Genomic DNA, 14,384 nt, shown 5'->3' on the forward strand with positions numbered 1-14,384 from the left:
TCAGCATTGACTAAGCAGGTTCCAAGCAAAATGAGACCAAGTTGTTTTGCCGACCTGGATCTGACTGTGCAGTTTAGTGAAAGCCAAAAAACTGAGTGTCTATTCAGGGCTGAAAATGGTTCTCTTCCCACCTTGGGTCCAGAAGGTAGGAGTTATACAAATAAAAAAGCTGGAACATGAGGCTTGAGTCAAGGTGGGGGTAAGAAAATGATCCCAGCACTTTGGAAGGCCGAGGTGGGCGGATCACGAGGTCAGGAGACAGAGACCATCCTGGCTAACATGGTGAGACCCCGTCTCCACTAAAAATACAACAAATTAGCCGGGCGTGGTGGCGGGCGCCTGTAGTCCCAGATACTCGGGAGGCTGAGGCAGGAGAATGGAGTGAACCCAGGAGGCGGAGCTTGCAGTAAGCCGAGATTGCGCCACTGCACTCTAGCGTGGGCGACAGAGCAAGACTCTGTCTCAAAAAAAAAAAAAAAAAAGAAAAGAAAAAAAGAAAATGATCTTATTTGGCAGATTGGAGAAATACCAGGCATTGATTTTTAGTTCTCTACCATAAGAAAATACCTAAAAGCAGTACAATAAGTTGTTCTCTATAGTACTGTTTATAACAAGATGTCCCATATTTAAATTACAATTACTTATTAAATTACAATTTATTCCATAAAATAATATGTATTACATACTTCAAAAAATGCAAGAACTTACTTTTATCATCTCCTAAATGTAAATAGGCTCTTTTCCCCTTCCCTCCACTTTGCACCTAAACCTTATTTCATTCTTTCACTGTGATAATCTTTCGTGATGTTTTTCAGAGTCCTTGTACTGGTTTGAATAAAGTGGCAGACAAGGCCAAATGAACTATAGCTACCTACCCTCCATATATAAAATATAAGGCTGTGCATGTGGCATAATAAAAATTCCAATAAATACTTGGGTATTTGGAAAGGCCAGAGGAGTGGGCAGGAAATGACATGAGATAGAGGAATGCAGTGATACCTGGCGAAGGCATCAGGAAGGTCTATTGCACTTCTGTGCTTCAGATCTGTATCTCTGCTGAGCAGTTGTTGATTGGTCTCTTTGTAGCAGCATCTGTCTAGAGGTAAGAAAAGCTGGTCATTATCTGGCTTCCAATTGTGTACAAAGTCTGATAACACTTTCTGTTTTTCAAGAATAATTAAAGCTTTTCTGAACTTTTTTGGGTAAAAGCACACTTAATCATCACGCAGCAAAGCTGGCAGCTGGCCAAAAGCAGGACAATCAAAGGGCTTGCTCTCAGAAAGCCCCAAGCAGATCCCTCAGCTTCGGATAAGTACTAGTGGGAGAAACGCAAGGACCCTGGTTCTGGAAGTCTTCAAAACCCTTCTGAGTAAAAGCAGATCCTTCTACACTTCTGAGTAAAACTTAAGACTAGAGCATGAAAAGGAGTGAAGAGTCCATGAATAATAATTTTTATTTAATAAATAGAGAATATAGAACAGTTTACAGTTGTGAGCCATAAAGATAATTCTTAAGCAAGAATTTCTTTTTTAATTGACTTGTCTGAATATCCGCCCTCCCTTCCCCCCTAAAATAAACCAAAGTATTACTAGCTCTGGCAGTTTTATACTAAAATGCAAGGTTATATTTAATCTGGGAAAACCTAAGATAAGCACATCCTTCCTAATTGCCTCTTTCTAAGTTATGTTTCTTGTAACTCCTCGAGTTAGAGGCTCAAACCATATTTTCAAGGTATTTATCACATTTTATGCCTCTAACTCTGCAGTGTTCATCCTCATGGGGCCCATCCTAGGGAAGGTGACAGAAAGACAACCTAAGTGAATCCCCCCTTCCTTAACAAACCACAGAAGCTGCCAATGCACTGATGTCATCAGCTAGATTGCTTTGTTCCTCCATTGATAATAAAGCAGTCATTTTAGTTTATAATAACTGTGAAAATAAAAAGAAATCAAAGACTTAGAAATGTGTTGGGTGATGGTCACTGGCTCTAATCTTACTGTATGTATGACCCTTAATTAATCCCACTTACCTTCTTGCCTCACTTTGTTCACTTTACAACTAGGTGTTTAGGCTCCTAGAACATTATCAAAACCCCCCACTAAAATTCCAGGAGTTCTTGGTCTATTTTAGAGGTACCTTATTAAAAAATACATAAAATTTGTCCTCCATGGCAAATATCACCTGTTGCCTTCAAGTTTCATGTTTATTTTGCATTTCTTTTTTAAAAATATTCACTTGCACTTTAATACTTTCGTATTTTAATTTTTTAAATGTTGGTCCACCTAAACTTTTTAACATTATAATTTAATGCAAGGCAAAAATTATATAGATCTCAAATATTAGTTAAGTAAACATTAATACATATTTTAAAAACATAAAAGCCTTAAAGAGCTTTGAAATTACTTTTAAGTTTTTAACTTCTAGAAATTTAGCTGAACTGTGAAATATTCATAATGTAGTAAAATAGACTGAAGAGGCAAACACCAAAATCACATGATTTTTTTAGCACACTGGGAAATGATGCCAACTTAGAAAATATAAATTGTTGGGTGACCTATTGTATTCATTTTGCCTACTTTTCATTTGGTACATTATTATCTCTGAGATTTATCGATTTGGCACAATCCACAAATATTATATGAGGAGAGGAACCCTTTCCTAATCTTTATGTCCATGTATTCCTATGAATATCAACATCAAAATGTTACTGTCTTGAGTTCAATCAAGTATTACATTTCCTTTTTGAAAAAACATTTTCTCCATTTTATCTCCTTTGACTCCACTCCAATTTTCTATCCCATGTTACAATAACCCCCACTATTTTGAGAATTTCTGTTACAGATTTTTACCTCTTTGTAGCTCCTGCTTTAATGGAATAGACTTTCATTCATCTTCCTTCAATAAATATTTATTGAATGCTTACTATTGCTAGCCAGTGAATTAGGTGCTGAGGGGGCATAGAGCTAAATAGACACAATCCTTGCCCTCAGTAAATTGACATTCTCAAGAAGCTATCCCTCCTCTCTAAAGCCCAGTTCCTTCATCCATAAAATAGGGTAAAAATAATTACTGCATGAGCTGTTATGAAAATTAAATGAAATTACAACTTTTAAGCACTTGGCAAAATACCTAACTCTCAGTAAATATTGTTTATTCCATTTTCTTTCTTAGGTGCTATAATAGAAGAAACTCAACCACAGACATAATATTTGAGCCATGTCTTGAAAAGGGTTGGTTTTCAAAGGAAGAAAGAACAAGGAAGGAAAACATTCCAGATACTGAGTGTATCCAGTCTGTACATGAAAGAGCATATTACATGCTGTTTTAAAGAAGTAGAAAGCTGCCCCATAAAGCTAGGAAGAACAAGCAGGACATGAAACTGGAAAGCTGAGCTGGTTTAATGAATTTAATCCTGCAGAAAACAAAGAACCACAAGGGACTTTGATGAAAAGAAAATAACATGATTCCACTTGTGTAACGGAAAGATCACTATGGAGAATGGGTTTGTAGGGCAACAGCCCAAAGGGAGTGAAGTCAAGTAAGAGATTCCCAAGATCAGATTAGAGAAGATGATGTCTGAACTAAGACAATGACAGTTACTGAATGATAGAGATTGAGTTGAGAAATAATTTAGAGGCAGCATCTACCATATGTGGTCACTGACTACACCTCGGGATAAGAGTTGACCCTGAGGTTTTCAGTTTGGTGGTCAACCAGATGAATACACCGTTAACTAAAAGAAGAACTACAGAAAAAGAATAAATATATTGGGGAAGCAGAGGATGAGGATTTGGAGAAAGTTGGAGATTGTGGACATGATTCTAGACAGAGAAAACACCAAGAGAATACCAATCCTGAGAGGGCAGGGCAAAGGGAAGGAACCAATACAGAAAGTCTATGAAGAAAGGTTATAACCATAGAGAATAACATATTGGGAGCCAAGAGAGCAGAGAGTTTTCAGAAGGAGGAATTAAAGATTTGTGCCAATATCACAGAGTGGTCAAGTAAGAAAGCTAGGAGAAAGCTGGTTTAATCTTCTAACCCCAGGACTTGGGGAGAGGGAGAATGGACAGTATCCCCTCCAGCTGGGTTTGAGGAAGGGAGTGCCATTAGAGCAAATTCATGTTTTGGGTAAGCTGAGAAGGCAAAAGGAGCACTCTATAGAAAGTTTAACAATCTGGGGGAAAATTAAAGATCCAGTATTGCAATGGACATGTTTGAGAGGAGAGCCAGTGGGTGGAGGAGAGAGAGGTCACTTGACCACCAAGAAAGGACAAGACCATCCTGGATAAAGATAGAGCATGAGAGGATTAATAATGAGGGAATTCTGATTCTTTTTATCTTTGTCTTAAGTGAAATAATTCTTAGCACTTTGATTACCTATCTGATATTACATTAACTTAATAATTTAATACTCTGGCTGTTCTTCAATTCTTTCCTTGTATGTGAAGCTGCTATGCCAATCTAGGCAACAGGGATGCCAACCTCCATAATGAGAAAGCACTGTCAAGTGGGTCCAAGATTCCAAATGCTTTTCCCATTCAAGTTGAAAGCCACTAGTTCCCCTGTGAGCTTCTCAGGTGTCACCTCTGGATGTAATGACAGTTTTGATATGCTACATGGATGCCTGTTTACAGTAGACTCCAGTCATTTTCCCAACAAGGAAAACCTACATCTGCATTCTTTTGATTTAGCTGTTTATCTTTGTAAAACATGTATAGAACCGTTACTTACTAGCCAAGCCAAGACATTATCCTGCAGGAGCCGCCTGAAACCCCACCATAACTGCATTTAAAAAAAAAGAGAAAGAAAGAAAGAAAAGAAAAAAACTGGCAGAGTCTAGGTGTGCCCCTTGCAGTTATTTAATAAGCTAAGAGAGAAGATTGGGTAAACTAGATGTCTAAATTGAAAGATAAAGTTCTGAAAATTGTTTTTGTCACTAGATATGCCTTGTTGAGGGCCCTGTTTTCTTTTGCCAACATGCTGAGTCTAATATTTTACAGCCAGCTTTTTCAGCAGTCCTGTGGTTAAAGAAAAAAGATGGACTGCTAGAGATACCACATTTGGACCAGCTGCAGGAATAACTTAATCAACATGGCCTGAAGGACATTGTTCAAGTGAGTAGTTTGCTCTACTCTCAAATTAGTGAACAAACAGATTATCAAGGCCATTTGTTGATACGCTTACCCTAGTGTGGTAATTTAACGTATGGGTCAAATATTTCTTGACACTCATATCAAAAGGTGGGATCTATGTCCTATCCCCTTGAAACCAGAAAAACTTATGATTGCTTTAGCCAATAGAGTATAGTGTAAGTGATGGGGTTTCCAATGCTAAGTCAGAAACAGCCATACAGCTTCAGTCTGGTCGTCTTGGAACACTTTCTAGAAGAAGCCAAGCACCATGAAATAAGTCCAACTACCCTGCAACCACCAGGCTGGAAAGGCCATGTGTAGGCATTCAGTAAAAGTGCAGGTGAGCTCCTGTTGAAGAGCCAACATCAATTCCCAGTAATATGAGGGAGGCATCTTGAACATCAAGCCCAACTGAGCTACTGTATCCCCAACTGAACTACTGCATCCCCAAACTACTGTATCTCCAGCTGATATCTGCCTGCAACTGCAGAAGAGATTTCAAGCAAGAATCGCCCCTCCAAGCTCTTTCCAAATTCCTAGCCCATGAAATTATGAGCAAACCAAATATTAAGTTGCTAAGTTTCAGAGTAATTTGTTACACAGCCATAGTAATCAAAATAGAATTAGTTACCTAGAAGTGGGTTACTGTTGAAAACAAAAATAACAACAACAAAACCCAAAAAATGTGCACTGACTTTGAGACTGAGTGCTGAACATTCAGCTTGGGTGCTGAGAAAAAGCTGGAAGGATTAAGGAGACTACTGTCAGAAGTCTAATGGCCCTCGAAAATACTCCGTGAGAACTTAAAAGTAATTGAGAAAAATGTTACTAGAAGCTGGAGGAAAGGGGATTCTTGTTCTGTAGTGGGAAAATTTAGCTAAACTGTTGCCTGCAGTAACAGAAAATAGAAAATGTGCCTCAGGAACTGATGGATTTGGCTAAGGAGACTGCTAGACAGAATGAAAAAGCCAATTGGTTTCTTTTAGCCATATATTCATAAGGCATAGATAGAGCAAGATGAGCCAAAGAAGAAAACGTTCAGTTTCCAAGATTATGTGGAGAAAATAGAAAGCAGCCAAGGCTTAATGGACTTGAATACAGCACTGTTTCCAATCTCTCCCAGAAAAAGATTCTAAACATAAGAAAAGGTCTTAGGATAAATATTGAATCTGGAAAAATGTGGTCTTATGGTCAATACGAAGACTATGTTGTGACTGCAATTTTTAAAATTTCGGAATCATTTTAGATGGTACCTCAGAGACATTTTCAAACAAAAAAGCCTTTTAAGTATCTTAAGAATTGCCTGGTGAGCCTTTCTGTTAAATAATAAGGCTTCTAAGACTACTAAGAGTGTGGTCTCATAACCACCTTATAGGGAGCCCAGGGTACAGAAGGACTTGCCTGGGAGAGATCTGCACATGTGGATTTTATCTAATGGAGTGGATTTTAAATTGGTACACAAGAAGCTTACAGAGTTTCTAAAGGAATTGTATAAGCTTGAACTGAAATGAACATAGACAGTACAAAATGGAGGGATGCCCTTGAACAGGCAGCAGACTAAAAAAATGACTCAGCTGCAACACCAGCCATTTCCTGTGGAAAGGAAAGATGAATCAGACAGATAGAAGCAAGATTCTGAGGGCAAACCAAAATCTACAGACAATTAGTCCCAGACAACAGTGCTGATCCCTCATTTAAAACTGGCAATTTGTGCTCAGCTTATTCCAGACAAGCTATAAATCAGTGGCGATGATCATTTCCATTCCCCCCTTTTTAAATGAGAGCATCTCTAAGTTATCTAATTTCTATTCCACCAATTTCTACTGGGAGTGTGGGAGTAGATAATGTGTTCCTTACGTCACAGATCTTCAGATCAGGAAGAATGGTACTCACAGAGCTGAACCCAGGGAACAATATCTGAAGAGACTCCATCCTAGAATTGGTTTAGTTAAGAAGATTCTGAATCTCCAAGCCTGATGCTGAAATGGGATGATACGTGGTTGGGGGGATAAAGAGGAGAAGGGGAATCTTGAGAGGAGATGACTGTATTTTGCATGTAGGAGAAATAAAAATAATTTGTGACCAGAGCATAGACATTGATTGTTTAAAATGGATCCAAAACTTTTTGACAGAGGTAGGATCTTCTATCCAGAGGTAGGATCTATGTGGGTATATTTATGACTATTTCAACCAATAGAGTATGAAAGAAGTGATGCCATGTAACTTCTGAGTCTAGGTAAGAAAATATCATGCAACTTCTGCCTGATATTCTTGGACTTCTCACCCTAGGGGAAGCCAACCACCATGAAAGATGTCCAATTATGCTGAGCCTGTCATGCTGGAGAACTCACCCATAGGTACTCCAGTCAACATCACCAATAGCAAATGCCAGTCATGAGAGTAAGTTATCTTGAACATTGAGCCAAGTCAAGCCTTTAGATATTGGCAGCCTCAGCCAATATCTGATTGCAACCTCATTAGTAACTCCTAAATTCTCACCCTCAAAATATGGAGCAAAATAAAACGAATATTTTAAGCCACTGAGTTTGGGGGGTAATTTGTTATTCAGCAGTTCTAAGTGAAATACCTATAAATATTTTTCAATGATAAATGTGTCTTTTTAGGATGAAAAGTCTTTCTTCGGGTTAGGTCAGAAAGAAAGATCAAATATGTAACATAAATCATAAGACCAAGAGGCCAAACGGAAGTCAGAAATAAAAGCTGGACAAAGTGAAGGTTTAGTTAATGAGAGGATGCATAAATAATGGTATGTTTACCAAATAGAATATTTTGAAACTATTGTTGAAAATTTGGGGCCATATTATTAGATTTGGAAGAATTTTTATGAGGTAATGTTAAATGGGAAAAATAAGACAAAAAAGGATGTTAAATATCTCCCCTCATATATGTGTGCACGTATACATTTGAGTGTGTATTTCTGTGTGTGTGTGGTGTGTGTGTAGAGATTATTTTCTGTGTTCTGTATGTACAAGTGTATATTCTAGATGTATGTGTGCATATGATTTTTAAGCACAGTTAAAAATATGGTAGTATACAAACTAGACTGCCAATATGGCTACCCCACAGTTGGGAGGCAAAAGGTTTGGTAGTCAGAAAGGGAAGAGGGGAAAGGGAGCCAAATAAAAAGAAAAAGAATGATTGTATTATGAATTTGTGGTCAAATATTTATGAATTTATACACTATATATATATGTTTATATAAGTTAAATAATTCAGATATGTGTATGTGTGTGCCTATGGGGACACAGAGCATAGATTATAGATGAAAGTATTATTACTGGCTGTCAGCAAGAATAAAGACAGAAATAGAGGACCAAGATAGTCATAGCAAAACAAAGCACAGAGGCACAGTGTGAAACTAGCTCAATCCAAGCAATAAACACTAATGTAATGGTGACTAATTGAGGAACACATAGATACAGGTCAAAGCAAATATTAAAAGTAACTGGAGTCAAAAGAAAAGAGATACTGAAGAACAAGATAAGAGTATTGGGCAAAAGTACGAGAGCCAGGAATAAGAAAATCTGAAACAATAGAAAAAGTAGGGCTAAGTACTGAGGCAGAGACAAGATTCAAGAGCAAGCAAGAAGTCGGAGAAGAAAATGCTAGGGACCACCAGCCACAAAAGACCTTAATAACTGATACCATGTCTTATCTTGGCCAAGGAACTTACAGATAAAGTTATTTGTGGATTACTTGGGGACAGGCAGTGTTACATAGGAAAAATGTGTCTAATTAGTGACAACTAGAAACTCAAAAGCTACTAGAGTGAAGCAGCTTACTATGGAAATAAGCAGCATTTTCTGAGGTGTGGAAACCCTTCAGAAGAGCTCTGAAATGTGTTTTCCAGAGGCAAGTGCTAGGTTCTGCCTATCTACCCATAAATTTGACAGCAAGAAGAGTCATCACTACTTTCCCTTGAAATTTCATACTGACTTTTGTCCAACAATTAGTTCAATTAAGTCATATTCACTCATTTCTAGGAAGCTCAAATTTCTTTCTCTAGAGATAAATAACACTGTACATTTACACTTACTGTTTGATCCATTTTGGAATCACAAACACGCCAATAAAAACTTTTTGGTCCATATGTCAATTTACTAAGTTCTTCAGGTGGAAATTGTAAGTATAGTAAAGCTTGCATTAGTAAAAAGAAAACTCTCTTTCCAAATGTGTCTATGATATACATCATCCAAAAAAATTATTTCAGAACTGCCTCTCTATGCTAGAGAAAACTGCAAAACTTAGTGGAATAAAGTGACAGGCAAAACTGTTTAGGGAAACTGTCTCCAAATCATTTTAACAAATTTCATACAAACAGAAATACAGCTAGGCCAGGCAGAAAAGAACTAGTTATTCTGACATGAGAAACGAGTTATTCTCATTTCTCCTAGTCCATGAGAGAAAGATCATATTTTCACATCTTTTTATATTTTGTGTTATTGGATTCAAAAACCATGAGACACATGCCAAAATGTTAACAAAGCCTCCCCTAGAAAACAGGAAGAGAGGTAACAGAATTGGAATTCTTATTCTTTATTTCATTCTGAATTTTTTAATTTTTAATGAAGAGCCTCTGTTATTGATGTATTAAAAAATTTTAAATAATTTTAAAAATAAAAACAATCTTATAAGAAATAACATTGTCAATAGTGTAACTACAATACCCTGCTTTCTCTTAAACAACATATTTTTAAATTGTTTCCAGCAAATTGTGTTATGCGTTATAGTACTAATAGCCTTTAAAATTTAGGCAATATTCAATGATGCATCCATTGCCACTACTTGATTTTTGACTTTGCAACAAGAGGTCTTGCCATTAAGGCACATCATTCATCAAAATGACAATTCTTCATATACACTTTAAACGTACGTTGAAATCACTGTCATGTCTTTTTTTCTTACCCTAACATTGATAGGGTAATGTTTTCTTTCCTCTCAAACTCTCTTACAATGCATTTTATTATTATTTTTTTAGACGGTCTCACTCTGTCACCCAGGCTGGAGTAGAGTGGCCCGATCTCGGCTCACGGCCACCTCCACCTCCCGGATTCAAGCAATTCTCCTACCTCGGCCTCCTAAGTAGCTGGGATTACAGGCACCCACCACCATGTCCAGCTAAATTTTGTATTTTTAGTAAAGACAAGGTTTCGCCATGTTAGCCAGGCTGGTCTCGAACTCCGGGCCTCAAGTGATCAGCCCTTCTAGACCTCTCAAAGTGCTGGGATTACAGACATGAGCCATCGCACCCAGCCAGGATGCATTTTTTTATAATGGAAAATTTAAGTCATTTTTTCTATTGGAAATTTGTTGACATTTGGTATAGGTTTAAATTTTTTTTTAGTGAAGAACATATTCAGAAGTTCATGTCAAAATTAGGGAATCCAAATCCAAAATTCAAATTTCAAAAAAAGTCACAGCTCAAACTTGAAATTCCAGATGCTTAAAAAATTATTGAAGGTGGAAAATATTTTTTGTCTCTGAAGGGTTTATTTTTAAGCCTATTTTTCAACTCCACTGAGTTTGGTTTCAAGCCAGTTTGGACTAAACCAAAGTCTGAAAAAGAGTGGGAAAAAATCAGTAATTCAAAGTCATTTCAAACTTGGACATGTGACCTAGCATGACTCATATGGGGAGAGAAAACTGTCCAAATGTCCAGGGCCTTACACAACTCTACATTTTCGATCTTGGCAAATCCTAATGATTCACACTTGGCTTAAAAATATAAGCACATAGAAGATTTCTAAGCCCATACTCAATATAAAACTATACTTTTTATCTATTAAAAAGATATAGTTTGTTTTATACAAACTTGGTTTATATACAAGTTACATTTTTACTCTTTTAAACTAAAACAGATTTATATATTTGACCCAGAGATTCTTCAGAATTCATCTTCCACTAATACAGAGTGAAATGAAGCCAGATAAAGAACATTATTCAAGTGCATGAAAACAATATCTATATTAGAACTGACTGGTATTTGCAGTGGTATCAACCACATATTTATACAGTTAAGTATTCCAACAATACCACTTAAACTGAGCAATAAAAAACATCATTTGGATTTTTGACATTGCTTTCCTAATTCAAATGCAGGGCTATAGTAAAACATAACTATAATCTTTAATTTTTGTGTACTTTTTACCTGCAGTATATATGTTCTATAAATGATGTGTGTGTGTGTGTCTGTGTATAGTGTCTTAAAGCCTGAGTTCAAAATAATAAAAGACTTTGTCAGAGATAAAAATACAAGTTAAAATCCTAGAAGAAAAAGAAAGTTAAGTAATGCCGGGTAGAAACATTTATAAATATACATACATTATTTTATGAAACAAGAAACAGATTTGAGGCCAATGTTTTATTATTAAAGAAATTAAATAGAATTTGTCTGTGGTTGCTGAATGTCAGAATTTACAATGTATCGACATTACTATGTGCACTATGAAAAATGATAAGACACAAAAGATAAGAATTTATTTCAAAAATTCTACATCTGTTTGACAAAGTGGCACATAGATTCATGATAAATTGAATTACTTAGTTTAATCTGCTTATACTAATCTTGCTCACAAAGGATCTAAGATTTAGAAAAATTTAGCTATTAATAAATATAAAGTGTTTATATTCCATATTCTCCAAAGGATTTGAGAGAGGGAAAGTTAATAATAGAGCCATGTTTATAATACAGGTAAGAAATTATACAAGGTAAAATGCTATAAGTTCCAAATGAAAAGAATAGACAATAGCAAAAGGGGAAGAGAAACAACAGCAAGACTGACACAATACGATTAACTTATTGATCCAAGTAACACCTCATAATAACAATTAGCACTTTATAGTCATCATTTCATTAATTGTCTCATCAACAACCACCTTGGGAGAGCTTATAATTATCTGTGTTCTGGCACAGCCAGAAACTCAGTGCAGATTGTCTTCTAGGTCAAAAGTCTGAGCTCCATGCATTAATTAAGCTATTACACAACCATATCTATTTTATGTCCATCTCTGGTTTGCAAGGCCTCTAAAACATTTAGAATCTCATCAGTACTTTTCCTCTGGTGGCAGGGGTACCACAAGAAAGTAATTATCCAAATGAACTCAATTTTTTTTTCCAATGATCATTGAATGAACAGTGCCAAGCCACTCTAGAAATCAGAGTCAGATGGGCATTTTGTGTTTCTTAGGAAAAGTAAAACCAGTTTTAATGTTGACCGCTTGTCAAATTGCATCACATCAGGAATATACTTTTCAATGATAGGCAATACTACACATGAGAGCTGCTGCCTCTCTTCCAAAGACAGTGGTGTTGTCACTGTTTCTTCAAGATACCATCCTGGTGGAAATGTTTCTCACTCTGATCCAGGCCGTGAGGACATCTTCCAGGCATTGAATATAAGCAAGGTTGTCCATGACTGTGGGAAAGGTTGTCAGTTCTGGGGAAATTAATTCTTATGAGAGAACTGATGTATACACATTATTTCAAAGCAAGTTAAAGATTCCTTTTAAGGATTCTGGATTCATTCCTTTCATCCCTGAGAATGCGAACTCATTTCTGGTATTTAAAAGAAGTGAAACTTTCCACATGAAACTACATATTTTCTTGTCTGGTTTGTCTTTCTTTTACAATGACTGAATACCATGCTAAGTAAGTCAGTGCTTCTATGAGATGACTGAAAATTATAGATAATCACAATAAAACACTTTTTAAATTAGCAGTGATGCCTAAATTTAGACTAATTCTTGAAATTAGAATAAAGTAGTTCACCAAGAACATAGGCTTATTTCAAAATTTAGGCTTCATTTAATTTTTTATCTTAAAAAATAACATGTAAGAGTTGGAAGGTATTTATTGGTACTGTTACATTTACTGCAGGAATGTTTTATGTGTGTACTTTTGGAATATTATATGCATAACATAAGTCTATATCAGAAGAAAGGAAGGGAAAGAAAAATGAAGGGAGAGAGTGAAGGAGAAGTTGAGGGGGATGAAGAAAGAAAAGAAGAAAGAAGAAAGAGAAGAAAGAAGAAAGCAGTGAGGGAAAGGAAGAGGGAAGAAGAAAGGGAAGTGGGTAGGGGTAAAAGACAAAGAGAAAGAATGTTGAAGAATTTTAGACAAAATTACAGACTACTTTGACCACACTTGGAATCCCACCTCCCAGTCTCCCCTGACGGAAAGTATCCCCTTTCATGGGTCTGATGTGTATCATTCTAGTCCACTCTGAAGTTTTATGTTTGAGATTCAGTCCATCATACTAATCACATAGGCAACATCATTTGATGAGTCACTTTGTCATTCTGCATCATGATTTGAGTACATTTTTGTAGGTTGTATGTGTCTAGGAATTTATTTCTTCTAGGTTATCCAATTTGCAGATGTATAATTGTTCATAATAGCCTCTTATGATCCTTTATATTTCTGTGGTATCGGTTGTAATGTCTCCCTTTACATTTCTGATTTTATTTATTTGCATTTTATTTTTTCTTAATATGGCTAAAGGTGTGTCAATTTTATATTTTCAAAAACAACTCAGTTTCATTGATCTTTTCTATTGTTTTTCTAGTCTCTGTTTCACTTATTTCTGCTCTACTATTGTTTCCTCCCTTGTACTGACTTTGGGGTTAATTTGCACTTCCTTTTCTTCTTGAGATACTACTTTAAGTTGTTAGAGATCTTTCTTCTTTTTTGGTATAGGTGTTTAGTGCTAAAAACTTCCCTCTTAGAACTGCTTTTCTGCATCCCATAAGTTTTGGCATGTTGTGTTTTCATTTTCATTTGTCTCAAGATATTTTTTAATTTTCCTTTTTTTTTTTTTTTTTTTTTTGAGACAGAGTTTCGCTCTTGTTGTCCAGGCTGGAGTCAACTCACTGCAACCTCTGCCTCCCAGGTTCAAGCGAGTCTCCTGCCTCAGCCTCCCAAGTAGCTGGGATTACAGGCATGCACTATCACACCCGACTAATTTTGTATTTTTAGTAGAGACAGGGTTTCACCATGTTGGCCAGTCTGGTCTCGAACTCCTGACCTCAGGTGATCCACCTGCCTCAGGCTCCCAAAGTCCGGGGATTACACAGGCATGAGCCACTGCACCCAGCCTAATTTTCTTTTGAATTTCTTCTTTCCCATTGGTTGCTCAGGAACATGCTGTTTAATTTCCACCTACAGAAGTGCCTCAGTATCTGTCGGGGATTGGTTGCAAGACCCCAATGGACACTGAAATTTACAGAAGC

The 14,384-nt window shown here is 36.5% G+C and overlaps 1 long non-coding RNA gene across 2 annotated transcripts in view; it reads right to left on the minus strand.

The window, feature by feature from the left end:
• LOC109027348 (uncharacterized) overlaps nt 1-14,384 on the minus strand; it is a 143,693-nt gene that overhangs the window by 24,017 nt on the left and 105,292 nt on the right. Inside the window, exon 3 of one of the 2 annotated variants that reach the window (XR_008681183.2) lies at nt 1,000-1,092. This is a non-coding gene — a long non-coding RNA (uncharacterized lncRNA). Of the gene's footprint in view, nt 1-999; nt 1,097-14,384 lie in introns of both variants that reach the window. The other variant, XR_008681182.2, reaches the window with a different exon arrangement.

Source organism: Gorilla gorilla, chromosome 5 (genome assembly GCF_029281585.2).
Source record: "Gorilla gorilla gorilla isolate KB3781 chromosome 5, NHGRI_mGorGor1-v2.1_pri, whole genome shotgun sequence".
In the NCBI taxonomy this organism is placed as follows: domain Eukaryota; kingdom Metazoa; phylum Chordata; class Mammalia; order Primates; family Hominidae; genus Gorilla; species Gorilla gorilla.